This window comes from Camelus bactrianus, chromosome X, assembly GCF_048773025.1.
Source record: "Camelus bactrianus isolate YW-2024 breed Bactrian camel chromosome X, ASM4877302v1, whole genome shotgun sequence".
NCBI classification, from domain to species: Eukaryota; Metazoa; Chordata; class Mammalia; order Artiodactyla; family Camelidae; genus Camelus; species Camelus bactrianus.
The window spans coordinates 9,550,231-9,566,834 of NC_133575.1; the positions used below are offsets into that span (position 1 = coordinate 9,550,231).

Below are 16,604 nucleotides of genomic sequence, written 5' to 3' on the forward strand. Positions count from 1 at the left end.
CCAGTCTCCTTGTACTTTTACTGAAGATGCAGCCACTAGAAATTTCAAATTCCACATGTGGCTTGCCTCTGTGGCTCGCATTCTTTTCCCATTGGGCAGCGTAGACCACCTTCACTCAACATCCCGCTGCCTTGTTGGCCACACCACTCAATGTGATGGCCTCTTTCCACCTCGAGTGGCTCCCAGACACTCCTCAGTCATCCTCTAGGTTGGCATGACCATTTTTCTCCATTCAACTGTAAATTCTTAACCAAGACCATTTTAACTAGTATCTAAATGAAGCCAGTAAGTATTAATTAGGTCCTTATTGCTCTCAGGCACTCTGAGGCTTGGGATCTGTAGTTTTTTAAGAGTATGAAATAGATTGCTAAGAACATGTAGTCTATTGAGGCAGAAGGGATTATAAATAATTATGATAAAATGAGAAAAGTTCTAGAATAGATATATATATATAAAGCACTATTGGGACCAACACGAGTGCAATTAATTCTTCTTGTGATGACCATAGGCAACACCAAGAAGAGGCCCGAGTGAGGGAGTCCAAGGGACATGAAGGTGGAAAGTGCCTTGCAGGACCAGATGATGGAACTCCAGGAGGCCACAGGCAGTAAGACTGTAAGAGGTGTGATGGGACCATTTGATGGGATGGTTTGATGGGTCTGGCTGTGAGACAGGAGGGAAGGGGGCAGGGCACAACCAAAGAATGACACAGCAATTAAGGAAGTGACATAAACTGGTTAGAACCAACTCAGCCCAAGATGGTGGGGGATTTGCCTTCCAGTGGACCTTGAGCCTCATTATATGCTCATCGTCATACATTAGCTGCTAAATGGCACCCCCACAGGCTCCATGACAATTCTGAGGCTGACCATAAAAGGTCAAAAAGTGGGTGGTGGCCCAATTCCTGGAAATCTCTCCCCCTTCCCCGAAACAATTGGAATAATCCTCCTACTTGTCAGCATGTGAAATTACCAGGCCCATAAAAACAAACCACTCCCCACACCTCGTGGCCAATCTCAGCTTCCTAGATGACCCCATGCTCCAGGGCCGCCTCTCTTGCCTTTGAGATGGCCCGCACTCTGCCTATGGAGTGTGAATCTCCTAAGCCACCTCTCTTCCTTTTTGAGTCGGCCTGCACTCTGTCTATAGAGTGTGTTATCTCCCTGAGTAGCTAACTTTCACTTTACTATGCCTGGCTTTGAATTCTTTCCTGTGAGCGACAAGAACCTATTCTCAGGCAACAGCTTGGGCACTAGGTGATGCAGCTGCAGAGGACCAGATGATGGCGGTAGATGAGGATGCACGGATGACGGTGCCACACAGAGCCACAGGAGATAAGGCCACAGTCTTGCCAAGCACAGAGGCAGGAGAGGGGAGTTTTGGTGGGGACGCTGGAGCAGGTCACCCCACAGAGGCTGTTACAGGAGGGGCGTGGAGTGCTAAGCAGTTTCAGCCCCCGTGCTGCATCAGTCCTGACCCTGATCGCACGGGTCTTTTGGCATGCATCCCCTGGGCACCGTCAGGGGATGGGAGCCGGGGAACTTATGGCTCCCAGCTTCTGCAAAGGTTTGCAGGTCTGCTCTTTGATGGGAGAGCTGCTTTTGCACTGAAAAGCTTAGCAGAAACAATGACCTAGTTCACCTGCCTGGAGGCTGGCCAGCCTGCCAAGGCAGAACACTGGACGTTATTAAAAGTGAAAACTCATTCTCCAGCTAAACGCCTTGCTTGTCAGAACCTTCTCTCCACCTCTTTGAGACACAAAATCCAGGGTAATGAGCAGTGACAGAGCCCATGATTTTTTGTTGTTGTTCTTGAAACCCAAAGACAAACTGTTAGAGGACCCTCTCCGCTAAGGGGTGTTGCCAGCACACCTAGGACTGGACCCCAAACAGCAGGCAGCTCCACGTCTGTGCATCCAGAGCTAGTACTCCCACTCCTGGTGGCCTTAGCTGTCGCGTGCGGGGAGGGCTGGCGTGGTTCGGTGGGGAGGGCGCTCAGAGATGAGAAATGTCTTACTCCAAAAAAATCAACATTGGGGTTAGGTTTCTTTTATAAAGAAAACCCTGCCAAGCCAAGTTCATAGCACTGATTCTCTGCTAGATTTTTGGCTCAGGGGATTACATAGGGAACTTAAAAAAACAACAAAGAGCCGCACCCCTGGAGATTCTGATTTAATTGGTCTGAATTTTTTTTGAGAGCTCCGCAGGTGATTCCAATTGGCAGCCAAGGTTGAAAACCACTGGGTTAGATTTTCAAAGTCCATCCTTTTCTTTTTTCTTTTTTCTTTTTTTTTTTTTTTTTGCTGTTTCCTTGGCACTCATTTTCTGCCTAAAGCAGGAGGAGGGAAAATTGAGGTTATTGACTCAAGCTTTGGGAAACCCAACAGGCAAGTACAAAGCAGGTGAGTCTGAGGCGTGTCCACGGGTGAGAAATCAGGGCTGCAGCAGGGAACCTCCCTTGGGGCAGGCTCCTCACTTGCTCGGCTGCTTTATCGCTTAGCAAAAGCCACAGCAGTTGTCCCAAAAGGGCCAGAAAGAAGCAGTTGCAGATCTCTGCTTTCCCTAAGGCTGTGGTTCTCAAGTAGAAACCTGGAAGGCTCTTTAGTACACAGATTGCAGATCCCATCCCCAGAACTTCAGGTTCAGTAGATGGGGTAGGGCCAGAAAATTTGCATCTCTAACAAGCTCCCAGGTGGTGCTGATGCTGCTGGTCCCCAGAAGGCAAGGGAGAAGAGGGTACTGAAAATAAAAATGCAGCAGAAAGTAGCAGACGTTTTCAGTGAGCACCTACTATGTGCCTGGCCCCAGGCCAGACCTGGGGACCCAGAGGAGACCCTCCTTAACTTGGCAGTCTAGAGACTGAGCCCCCCAGACAAACAATTACATGTTCTTAGGTTCCGTGGAAGGGACCTCCACTTGCTTCTTGGAGATATACGTGGCTAGGAAGAGCATGACTGCCACCCTTGCTATATCAGAAGGCCAGACAAACTGCAAATTCAAACTTTCCTGGAATTCATAAGACAGCAAGGTCACAGGGCAAAGAAGTAACCCAAGATGGAAGGACAGACAGACATCTGCGGGAAAAGATGAGACATCAGCCCTTGCTTCCCTGGGGCAGATGCAGCAGGACATGGGTAAGAATTCACTAGAATATTTTTTTGTTTGTTTTTAAAATTATTTTTATTGAGGTCCTCTGTGGGTTTGGGGCCACAATTTGAAATCCATTTTGAGACCAGACCCCTAACTCTACCCCTTCCAGCTTCCCCAAATGACAGCCCAGCCATCGAGTAGGATTGAGGAGGGGTATGAAAAGAACCCATACCTTCCACTGGATCAGGCTCCTTCAAGCAAACAGGGAAACTGAAGGGGTCTGAACTGTTGGAGGAAGTCCCTGGTTTGGGGGCGGAAACCCAGTCAACAGCGGCCATGCTAATTGCTGCAAATGGTGTTTGTGGCAACAAGGTATCTGAAACCCTAGAACTGGGCCAGCTGTATGGACCAATAAGGATTCCTTTTGTTAACAACTTCTGTCCCTGGTGGGCTTGTCCACCAGCCCAATTTCCTTCTGCAGCTCTGGGCACATCCCTAGAGCTTCTCTCTCCTGACAGTGTTTCCGTTCTAGCCCCATCCTGTGCACAGCCTCACAGTAAATTCAAATGGGGTTTCCTTAGAATAAAAGAAGCCAAGTGAGTGCAGTCTCTTAAAAACTGCCAGTCATGGGGCAACTCCTGTAACTTTTTCTCCATAAAAGTTATAGCCGTGTAGGTCTGAGATAAAACTGGAATGTTATTGGAAGCTCTGAGATCTGAAAAGACTTGTACTGGACTTTCTGAAACCTTTCATGTAAAGCCCATGAATGTGTATCATTTTTCTTTCCTAGGGGCTTTTGGAGAACATAAAAGAATTCAATGGGAAAAAATGTTCATCTTTCAGAAAACGCTAATAACTAAGATATGCTGCTTCTTAATGAGAGGCCAACAAGAGTCAGGCTAACTCGAGGAGAGAAAGGTAATTCTTCATCTGCTTTATGATCCTTGTTCATTGTACCTTAAGTCTGCACAGTTTTCGGGACTCTTGGGTCTCTCTCTGGCCTATACTGAGTGGAAAGATGCCCAACTCAGGTCTTCCTTTCAGAATTTGTGTGAACAATTTTTATTTCCTGTAACTCCTTTCCTGCCCAAAACACTCCTTTTCAGCCATCACAGCTTTGTCCACATACCAGGAACCTGGGGAGAAATGTAGGCCCTGAAATGTTATTTCCTTGATTGTCAACATAAACTTTCTAGTATTTCTGGTAATTCTATTGGTAATTTATGGCTCTCAGTTTCCCAAAGTCCCTTGTGCTGGTGAATTCTTGGTATTTCTTTGAATCATTCACTTTCACTCAACCTCCCTTCAAGTTAATTTAAACTTTCAGAGGAGAATCAAACCCATTTTCCAACTCTCTGGAGTTGTGAGTCTTTTTAATTCTGTCCTCAAAATGAATTAGCTAGATGTCCCACGGATTGTCCCAAGAGCAAGCTTGGTCTGGATGAGTTGAAGGAGTCGCACATCTAGGATCTTTAAACTGAGCAGTTGTGACCCTAATCCCCAGCTCCATATTCTGGTCTCCACATAAACTGCCCTACACGGAGATCCATACTTAGTTCCAGAACTCTCTTGAAACTGGCCAACTTCTCCCCATCAGTAATTAACCCAGGCACAAATTGGATGTCCTGAGCTGGCGCTGAACTCAAGTTGGCCCTTTGTGTCTACTCTTATCTTATCCCCAGTATTGAAGCTTGGTCGTTAGTGAGTTGGTATGCAAGATTCGAGTGAAAAAATTCCCCCCACACTGTCCTGGCAGTTGTCTTAGCATTTTGGTTGAAGGAGACCACCTTTGTGAGGGAAAGTCATCCAATGCACATGGGTTTTCACCAAAGATAAGCATGACATATGATTTCTTTCACTAGAACATTCACACGGATTTTCTAAATGTCCTTAAATACCACCAGAACTAAAAGCCTCATGTCCCAGGAGAATAATTGTATCTATACACACACAAATAAGCCGCAGAAGAGTATCACTGCATGGGAAATGGATTACATTAGTGAAATACTAAACCAAGTAACAGTGTCCATTTGCCCATTCTTGTTAGGATTAAACTGAAAGTTGTTTATCTGCTGCTAGTGGCACAGAGAGATATCTTGGCTTTACTTTTGAAAGAAATTCTTGACACGGTTTCATTGTTAGGGATACAGGATCCAAGACAAAAAAAAATGTGCTTAAGGAGTGTACAAGAATTATGGTCCTCAGATCTTTATCTCTCCTGATGTTTTGAAAACTTGCCTGAAGAGAAATAACATAGGCCTGGGCTAGAGGGACAGGAAGGAAGGGGAGGCTGAGCGAACAGCCAGGAAGCTGGGAGTAGCAGCTGTTCTGCTTTTCTGAGCAGGGGGAATAAAATTAGACAAGAGTTACAAACATGCGTGTGTAAAGTAACAACAGGTCTGAGCCGGGCCGAGTGGTGGTGGGTCCATTTGCTGGTGCGTAAAGGACAACTAAAATTAGTTCATGAAAAGTTCACAGAGGGAAGCAGAGGGCGTGTACTCGGCGTGGTCCTGCTCTTTCTAACCCAGACTTTTCCTGCTGCGGGCGTGTGAAAAGCCCATGGAGGTTCAGCTCATTCTCCATCTCAGTTGATTTCCACTAAACCAACAGACCAAACCTCATTTCTTTCTTTTTTTTTTCAAAATTAATTTAATTTTTAAAAATTTTTGGTAATTAGGTTTACTTATTTATTTTTAGAGGAGGTGCTGGGGAACGAACCCAGGCCCTTGTGTATGCTAAGCATGCGCTCTACCACTTGAGCTATACCCTCCTCCCCACCAAACCCCATTTCTTTTTATTTCTGCTTTTCAACATTCAACCAGGGCGCTGCTTCATGATGGCCACAGCTCTGCATCAAAGGCCTGCAGACAACTTTTCAGGCTTGAGTCATGCATCCACCTGGATTAATCTTTATGCAAAAGTCTTCATTTAGGCCTCCTCTCTTGGCTCTTGCTCCAAAGCCAACCACTGTAAACTACACAACGTGGCTCTGTCTGTACTCTACTCTTTCAAATCAGAGTAAGGGAAGCAGTCACCCTAGACATTTGTTTATTCAACGTAGACTTCATAAGCGTGCATGTGCTCTTGGGCTGGCTTGCTTCCCCTCCTCCTCTTCCCCACACCCTGGGCCTGTTCTTATCCAAATCATAGTGTGAAGAGGATGCCATCATGGGAAAAAGTAGTACTTAAGTCTTTAGGTAAATTCTTTTTCACAACCTAATGGATAAATTGCTTGGACTTCACTAAAATCAGCTCAATTATTTAACACAATTATTGAGTCTGTAATATATATGATACCTTGCTAGGCACTGGGCAAAATGTGGGTAATGAAGGAGACATAAATCCCTGCCTCCGTGAAACTTACATTCTAGCAGTGATGTAGGAAAGCGGTAAGGAGGGAAGAGGGTAGAGAAAGCCGGGGGGGGGGGGGGTAGGGCAGTTTGACCAAGGCTGGTCCACGGAGGTGATGTTTGCCAGAGATGTTTGAGCAAAGAAAGGAAGGAGGAGATGGGAGCCAAGTGGACGCTGGGGAAGAGCGTTCCTGGAAGCTGAAGCAGCAAGCGCCAGGGCCGCGGAGTGAAAGCCCAGAAAGCAGGGCCGCCCAGGCGCCAGGGCCGCTGCGGGCAGTAGGTGGGGAGGCAGGTCACTGTTTGAAGTAGTAATTAAAATTTCAAAACACAGCATTCTTTCTCAACCTGAGTCTTCCCAAAATTGTGTTTCTGATTTTTCCTTCCCCATCTAGACAAGAGAAATGATTTGAGGAGCCAGGTGTATTACTACTAGAAGTGTTAAAAATAATAATAAGGCCATGCGATCAGATCCACTTTTAATTATTGCATTGATTATTATCATAATCATTGTCATCACCACCATGAACACTAGTAACACAGTTGACATAATCTCATTTGACCCTGTGATAATGCCCAGATAAGTGTTATTTTCCCATTTTGCAGATAGGGAAACTTTTCAGATGCATTATGTGACTTACCTAAAATTACTCAGCTAGTAAATGCTGGTGGGCTATGGACTAGAATCCCAATATTATTTTTGCCAAATCACACTACTTCAATGCCAGCAGCATCCAGTATACCTGCTCCAAACGTCTCTACTCTCTACACTGTCTCCCTTTCGTAGCTAGAAAAGATTGGATTACCTAATAAGGGAAAAGTAGATCAGATGATGATGCTTATTACAGTGTTAAAAAATCATCGTTAAAAATGAGAAACAACCTGAAAGCCCAATGATGAGAAACAGATCAGCATGGTAGGGAATATAATGGCCGCCCAAAGATGTCTACTTCCGGCAATTTGGGAATATGTCACCCACCTGGCAAAGAGGGATTAAGGTTGCAGATGGAATTGAGATGGCTAATCAGGGAGATTACTGAGTGGGCTCGCTGTAATCACAAGGGTCCTTAAAAGTGGAAGAGGAAGAAAGTCACGGAGAGATGCAATATTGTGGACTTTGAAAAAGGCCAGGAAACGTTCTCCCCTAGAGCCTCCAGAAGGGAATGCAGCCCTGCCCACACCTGGATTTCAGCCCAGTGAAACCCAGGCCGGACTTCTGACTCCTGAAATTGTCAGATAATAGGTCTGTGTTTTAAGCTGCTAAGTTTGTGGTGATTTGTTACAACAGCTATAGAGAACCAATAAAGTCAGTCAACATGGACTATGTATTTAGGGTCTGTCATGCAGAAATTTAAGTATGTGTGAGGTCTACGTGATAACAAAAAGTATTTAGGATCTGCATTTACAAAGCAATATGTAGACATGTATATCCAGTGCGGTCAAAACTATGTTTGAAAAACAAAGAAACAAAAACCTGAGTTCAGTGGACATAAAATCTGGGGAGAAAATTCACAAAAATGTGGACGATGAGTAATGAGTGAAGAGATAATGCTGATTCATTTTTCTTTTCTTTCAACTTTTATGTGTTTTCCCAACTTCCTTTAATGGTTCTGTATGGAGAAAATACTAAGTTTTCAATTGATTTATGAAAGTAAAAACCCCATTCAGAGAGTCATAATGATAGATGCCGCCCAACCAGGCCACCATCAATTATTACATCAGCGGTAAAGCACCATTATCCTTTCCTCTTTTATCTAGGTAGCCATACGGAGAAACAGTTACTGTTTTAGCAGCTGGTACCAGAATTCCTCTGTAGAAAGAGACCCGTCTTAATTGAGAAGTTGAAAAGACTTTATCAAGTCCACTGGAGAGAAGGAAGTCCTCAGATTTCAGACTAGAGAAGGAAGAGGAAGGCAAGGGGACTGAGGCTGCTTGGGGCTTGAGTCGGGAAAAGGTGAGGTCGGAAGAAGACATTTGAAGGAAAACAGGTACCTACTGCATGTTTGCAAAGAATTCACTGTGTTATAGCTTGGATGGCTCCTTGTTACCCCCAGTCTTCAGCAAAACTGTAACTTATCCATGTTTGATTGGATTTCATGGGGAAACTAGTAAGAGGGCAAGGTTTGTGTCAAGGTTGACTCGCAGTTGAAACTGGGTTAGCTTGTGAAGATGAGAGTGCTGAGATCTGAATCACATGTCCCTATACAGTAGAGTCACTGTCCACTGGTAGTGAGCTTTGCTCAGTCACCCAGGGCCCCCACCTGTGGGTTCACTGCTCTGTTCACCATCTCTGTTCACCCCGACCTAGGGTAACTTCTGGCCCTCATGCACCACATGGTGCCTCGCCGAAGAGCGAGTGTTTGCAGTTATCTTAATCCCTTGGGTTGCATTTCATATACAAGACAACCTTAGAAATCAGCCCCTGGATTACGGGATCTGTGCGGGCTTGTTGCAAAGCAATCACTAAACGGATCCCCCGAGGACCTGTGAGAGGCTCCTCCCCACTGCTGTTCCTCAGAGACTGAGCATGAGATGGTCGCAGAGCTGGGGGCCTGCAGTTACTCAGAGGACTTGTGGTACCTGGGCTGTCCTCCAAGGCCCAGAAGATGCCAGGAAGGGGAGTTTGTTAGAAAACCCTATGGGGACTCTGCATCCTCCAGGGAGGCCCAGAGAGCTGAGTAAACTTAACTCCCCCAGATGCTGCAGAAAGAGCTCAGAACTCCTGAGGTGCCCATGATTGAAAACAAGGAGTCTTCCCTGGAGATCCTCTGGGCTGGAGCCAGCATTGCTCACAGCAATCTCTCCAGTGGCAATAGCTTCTTGGCTTTTGTCCAGTCCTGTTTTGAGGGCTCCGTGAACCAGAACTCCCTTGGGATCAGGTGATATCCCAGAGGTCTCATGTCTGCAGTGGGTAGTAAAACCCGTCACCTAGAATGTCAGGGAGTAGCAGTAATGATATTAGTGTGTGCACACACACGTTGTGTTCATGCACATGCACATGCACATGCACATGTGTACGCTTGTGCCTGTTTGTGCCTGTTAGGATGGCAGGACTGGACCCAGATTTTGTGGCTCTGAAACTGAAATGATTTTGAGGGTCCTTTTTAACAAAAAAAAGAATACTACATCACAAGTTCAAATTTGGGTATAAAAATAAATCCAAGTATCTACTTAGAATGAGAAAAAAGATTACAACAAATTACACAAAGAAGTTAGCAAATACCAAAAGCATCACAAAATCTAGAAAAATAACTTATCTTAATTAACTCCCTGATGTAGGCCTATAATATATTTTTTACATTTTTTTAGCTGGATTTTCTTTGATCAACTCTTCAAATGACTAGGATTTTGTCACTGTTTTCTGTAACAGGAATTGAAAGTCCTTTCCTTTATCTAGCATGATTGATTAATTTTTCAAAAAATTATTGATAGTTTAGAAATTGATTTTCGGCTTCCTAATTCATTTTCAAGTTGAAATGACAGTCATTGCCAAAACCGTCATGTTAATTTTTAGACTCTGTTGTCACGTCTGGAAAACCTATCACATTTCTTTCATGTATAAGCACTCAGATTTCAGGGCATTTCAAGTCACTACACACAGTGACTAATCTTAAACATTCTTTGAACCGATGACACTCATTTAACAGTTTGTCATTGATGTCCTTATTTACTGCTATATTTTGATTTCTGTGTTAACCATTGTTAATATTGGTATTTCTTGTCAAATTGGCAAGAAATTTAATTTTATTCAAATGTACTTATATGATTCACTTCTTTTCATTAACTGGATTAGCAGATAATCCAAGAGCTTGCTCATTACTTCTTTTTTTAATTACTGCTATTCAAAATTCATTTCTTCCTCTTTATGTATTATTGATTTTGTTAGTGATCTAAAAGAGTCTTTCAATTATAATTTATTTCTCCAATCAGTATAATTTATATTGATTTCAAATATACGTGATATATTTCTATTGAGTTCATGTATAGCACATATATTTCTTACATACTTTTCATTAATTATACAGTGAAATGATATATTTATAATAAAATGCATATAAAGCATATTAAAATATTTTTCACATATTTGAAAATATATCATATGAAATATATTTCACATATATATATAATTTCACTTTATAATGAGTTTATAATTGTATACACTGGGCTATCACAGTCTATTCCTAAAGGGAAAGAACTTCCATTTTGACTTGGGGTTATTGAGAACTAAATCCTCTACCTATAATTCTGACTGCCTCACGATTGGAAGGTTTTCCACAGACTAGCTTCTGGCTTTCTGTATTTCAAGTCTTCTTTCTCCCCTACTACGCCGTACTTCTGGTGCTTCTAGGTATGACAGCACGCGTCAATATTGTTTGCCTCTGGCCCTCAGTGTCATGATGTCAAGTGAGTCATCCCAGTAGGTGGTAGAAGTATCCCCAAAAGCCTTTCCTACATCAGGATGGCTAGTTGTCACTGAAATATGAAACACAAATATGTCCCACTAAAACCAAACTCTCCCTCATTCACCTCCACCTTGGTCAGATTTCAAAAATGTCATGACCATCTCCAGTGCCACCCAATACAAGAAAAGGAAGTCATGGTGGAAAGAGACAGCGGTCTTAATTATTTGTGGGGGAGATAAATTACTTTTGCAGATTTTACAAACAACACACAGGACCATGCGAACATATTACCCTGGAAGGAGCCTACGTGTGCCGTGGTGCCCTTAAGCTTCCTTAGCTTCCTGATCAACCCACCACAGGAGGCGAGAGAAGGTGACTGGACAGCGCCCTCTACTAGCACTTTTTCTGTTCTCTCAGACTGAATCCACCTATGTTTTCGCATGTGCCTAGTTTGTAGTACATCTCAGACATGCCAGGTTTCTTTCACTCCTTGTTCCAACATTTCCAGTTGAAACAGCTATGCTAGAAGCATGGTTTAAAGTTATCTATTATAAACGGAAACAATGTTTTAGCAGTTATTTTTCCCAAATGAAGCAAGAATTTGACTTTTCAAGTTGACAAGGAATTTTTATCTGACAATTTCAATAAAGCTAATACTTTGCCAAAGTCAAGACAAGAGACCAAAGGAAATAAAATTATTTTTATAATACCGCAATCAGAAAAGTTTCCACTTGTTCTGAAAACAAGAGCGCAAGTAAAGTGTAAAAGAAGCCACCGGAAAGTTGCTTTAAAAGGCTTTATTCTTCTGACTAACAATTCTTGCCAATTTGAATAAGATTAGCTTTTCTTTTTAAATCTCATCTAGAAAGCTTTATAAAATGAATCTAAATTTATTAATCATTTTTGTATCTTTCATCAGTGGCCCAAAAGATTTTAATAAAGACTACACTGATGCTGGTTGGAATGCAGTTTGGTGCAGCCATTGTGGAAAACAGTATGGAGATTCCTCAAAAGACTAAAAATAGGCTTACCATATGACCCAGCAATCCCACTCCTGGGCATATATCCAGAAGGAACCCTAATTCAAAAACACACCTGCACCCCAATGTTCATAGCAGCACAATTTACAATAGCCAAGACATGGAAACAACCTAAATGTCCATCGACAGATGACTGGATAAAGAAGATGTGGTATATTTATACAACGGAATACTATTCAGCCATAAAAATGTCAACATAATGCCATTTGCAGCAACATGGATGTCCCTGGAGAATGTCATTCTAAGTGAAGACCGAAAGAGAAAGAAAAATACCATATGACATCACTCACATGTGGAATCTAAAAAAAAAAAAAAAAAAAGACAAATGAACTTAAATATAAAACAGAAACAAACTCACAGACATAGACTACAAACTTTTGGTTGCCAAGGGGGAGGGGGTGGGAAGGGATAGACTGGGAGTTTGAGATTTGTAGATACTAACAGGTATATATAGAATAGGTAAACAAGTTTATACTGTATAGCACAGGGAAATATATTCAAGATCTTGTAGTAGCTCATGGTGAAAAAGAATATGAAAATGAATATATGTATATTCATGTATGACTGAAGCATTGTGCTGTACACCAGAAATTGACACAACATTGTAAACTGACTATAACTCAATTAAAAAAAAAAGACTCCACTGACATTAGTTGATCCATCTTAAGAATAATGACTGTGTAGATTCAGACTGGGAAAAATAAACCTATGTCCTCCTACTTCTTGATGAATTCTTTCTGGTCCGTGTGTGTGTGTGTGTGTGTCTCTTTTACACAACCCAGCCAAACACTTCCTTTTCCAAATATGATCATCGTTATCTCTCACACCAGTGGAATTTTCAGCAGTCTAAAAGTAATTTCAGTTCTATGGAGTCAGAGTGTTTTTAGTTACTGCTGCACAAACAGTGGGGTTTCACATTAGATCCACTGTGAAACACTATAAAAGACTCAGAACGTGATGGAAACATGAGAAAATGCTTTGGAAATTAGGATACCTAAACCTGATTAAAATCAATATCTATAATAGCCAAAGGATAAAATCCTAGTGTTCACAGTTGACTTAGAGGCTTGATAGGAATTATCTTGCCTTTCTCTCTTCCTCATCTTCTACTTGCCCTGTGTCCTTTATTCTGCATTTCAACATCAGCTAGGATTGGCTTTAGCCCCATACTTAACCCCGTCTTCCCAGCCTTCATCAAAAATCCTAAATCTAGGAGCAAGAAGCTAGGTAGGCTGTAGGCAAAAGGTGTGCCTAAAGCAAGTTGTTTCCTTCTTGTTTTCTTCCTAAGCTACCTGCTTTTGATTTTAAATTTTTGTATAACTGAATTAACATTTCCCCTCCTACATATATATTGTGATAGATAGAAGTGATTTGCTTCATTACCACCTTCAACCATGCAAAGTTAACTTTTTCAATTTGATTCACGTTGCTTACAAATACTACAATGAAGACTGGTGACTGAATTCTAATAATTGCACAATTCTTATGAAAAGCTGGATGGTAAAAATGAATATTCATGGAGATTGCCTAAGGAAAGTAAAATCCATTGCTGATGATAGATATTCATGGACTCCAGACTAAGGACGTGTGTTATTACTGATAGTGTTAATTAGTTATTGCTGCATAACAAATCCACCCCCCCCCCAATTCTCAGGAACTTGAAGCAGTAAACATGTGTTTTTCATACACAGGTCTGTGGGTCAGCTGTAGCTTGGCTGGATTCACTTGGGGTTAGGAGGGCTTAGCTTAGCTCCAAGCTGCAGGCTCGTTTTAAGTTTCTTCCTTCTCCTTGGACCAGCAGCTACTAGAGGCACATTTTCTTATGGGGAATCACAGGAGCCTAAGAGGTCAAGCCCAATCACACATGTGCCCTTCAAGCTTTAAAGCCCCAGTCAAGTTTGCAAGCTTTCCCCTGGCTAAGCTCAAAGTCAAGGGGCGGGGATGCAGACTTCACCTCCACGATTGCAACGTTGGGTCCCACGGCAGAGGGAGAGAGGGAAGAATTAATGACGGTCATCCCGTCTTTCACACTGACCAGTTTTAATCTGTCTGTGACTTGATTTCCCCATTTGCGAAATAGAACACAGCTGTTAACCACTATATATAAAAATAGATAAACAAATTTCTTCTATATAGCACAGGGAACTATATTCAAAATCTTGTAGTAACCTATAATGAAAAAGAATATGATAACAAATATATGTATATATGTATGTGTGTGTGTGTGTGTATGTGTATATGTATGCATGACTGGGAAATTGTGCTGTACACTGGAAATTGACATGCTGTAACTGACTATACTTCAATTGAAAAACAAAAAACAGAACACAGCAAAAGCAAAAAACTCTACACTCTCGAGTTGTAAGGATTAAAGCACTTAGTGCCTGGCACACACACACGCAAGCTTAATAAATAAAGTTAGCTGTTACTACTATTGCTGTTGACATACCCCGATTATCCAATGAGAGGAAGAAGTGAAGCCTTAGGAATAGCCATACCTTGGACCTTTCTTTATGCAGCCATCAGAAACAGCTATGAAGAGATGCAATAATTTGGAGAAATGTTTCTGCTTTAATAATGAAAAAACAAGCAGCATATGTAAAAATATGTGGATGTGATTCCAGCAATGTAAAAAGAAAATCTATACAAATTAAAAATGTGAAGGAAATACACCAATCATTAAAGCAGCTGATTCTGAAGGTGATTTTCTTCTATTTTCCTACAGTTTCCAGTTTTCTATAATAACATGTATTTTTTTCAAAAAGTTTAAAAAAAATTGCTAAAAAGAAAAAGAGATCTGGGGTTTGGGCCTAGAATATGAGGAGGAGACCCCACCATTCATTTTTTTTCTCTTGTCTTTTGGGGTAATTTTTAACCTCTTCTCATTAGGGAACAGTACAATTAGCTTGATTGTTTCAGATATCCAGTTTCTTTCCTCTTACAGCTGGCTTTGGATTTTTCAAAGGTTAAATGAGGTGCTTTTCATGATTGGAAAAATACAACTGCAGGTAAAGTTAACACAGGTCATCTGAAGACCTGGTAAGTACAAGCAAGATACTTACAGATATTAATAAATTATCTTTACATGATTTTTCTGTTTTAAGTATTTGTCTTTTTTCTTGAGTCCCTATGAATAATGGTACTGATTGTGAGCCTGACCTTTTAAGAAAAATGCTACACTTCTATAATTATGTTTTAGAGACTTATTTGAATAGGCATCTCAATATTATTCAGACATATTATAATATTACCAAGACTCAAAGTCTTTGAATGATGCAAACTTTCCTAATTTTACTCATCACATTTCGTGTAGGCAGGTTGAATGTGGGCATATTTTTTTTAGCTCCTTTTGGTAAATTAAATTGAATTGTGTTTTTCTATGAGCTTGGATTTCAAGAGCTTCATTATTTTCTGAAATCCAAAGTCTGCTTATGTGGTGGCTTGAAAATAGGTCCACAAATTCTTTGGTGTTCCTTCCTTTAAAAGGTAGAGTCTAATTCCTCTTCCCCTGAGTGCAGGCTGTACCTGGTGACTCACATCTAACCAACAGAATGTGAGTAAAGTGATGGTGTGTGACTTCCAAAACTAGGTCAGAAAAAGGATTGTGGTCTCCTCCTCGCTCTCTTTGATCACTCATTCTCAAGGAAGCCGGCTGCCATGTTGTGGGGATGCTCAGGCAGCCCTCTGGAGAGGCCCAAGTGGCAAGGCACAGAGGTCTCCGGCCAACACCCATGTGAGCTCACCATCTTGGAAGCAGATCCAGCAGCCCCAGAGAAGCCTTCAGATGACGGCAGCCCTGCTGGTGTCCTAACTACAACCTCACGAGAGACCCTGGGCCAGAATCACCCAGCTAAGCGGCTTTCAAATTCCTAACCCACAGAAACTGGGAGATGATAAATGCTTATTGCTTTGAGCCACCAAGTTTTGGAATAATTCGTTATGCAGCAATCGCTAAGTAACACAGCTTATCACAGAACTCTGTGGCTGGAAAACTATCGTGAAACGTTGTGTATCTTGACCACGTAGTGCCTACCGTAAGACAGTCTGAACTACATGGTAGGTACATCATGGTGAGGAAGATAAACCCAGAATCTGCCTTCAGGTAGTTTGCAATCAAATTCCACAAACATATAATGACAGAAAAGGAGACAAACATTTTTGAGATTGAGAAAGTAACTTAATATCAATTACCCTGGGTTTATGAAATGAGGAGTATTGTCCACTTTAAGGGTTGTTGAGGTTGAGAAATAACATTAAATCAAGTACTCAGAACAGCGGTGTCCCTCATAAAAGCTTGCTATTATTATTTAAAAGGGCGACTTTCACCACCAGCTGTTTTTTTTTAGACTTGAAGTTCAAGCCAGTGCCTAATGCCTACAGTGTGTAATCACTGCACGTGTGTGGAAGACAGCATTTTCACTAATAGATTTGAAAAGTTAGAAACTTTACTAGAAAAAGCACTCCACTGTCTTTCTCAAAACTATTGGTTTCAAAACTTCTTAGGGAAGTAATAGTGCCATGGTTTCAACTTGACTCAGTGCTATCATAAGCTGGTTGCAAGTACGTATTTTTATTGCAATCATTTAAAATAACACGTAAGTTTCCACCCTGATGTGCCTGCCTACTAGATGCATCAGCCATTCTGTTGAAAGACAGTAATATTTCTTATACTGGACCATGTGTGTGGTATTTTATTCCAAAGCAATCCTCTTATCATTTAGATAA

The 16,604-nt window shown here is 41.7% G+C and overlaps 1 long non-coding RNA gene across 1 annotated transcript; it reads left to right on the forward strand.

Annotated features, from left to right (window-relative positions):
• The first annotated feature begins 376 nt into the window (after positions 1–376).
• LOC123620025 (uncharacterized) lies at positions 377–12,584 on the forward strand. Its single transcript, XR_006728733.2, has 4 exons — positions 377–3,133; positions 3,880–4,007; positions 8,195–8,424; positions 11,759–12,584. It is a non-coding gene; the product is annotated as an uncharacterized LOC123620025 (long non-coding RNA).
• Positions 12,585–16,604: the final 4,020 nt, after the last annotated feature.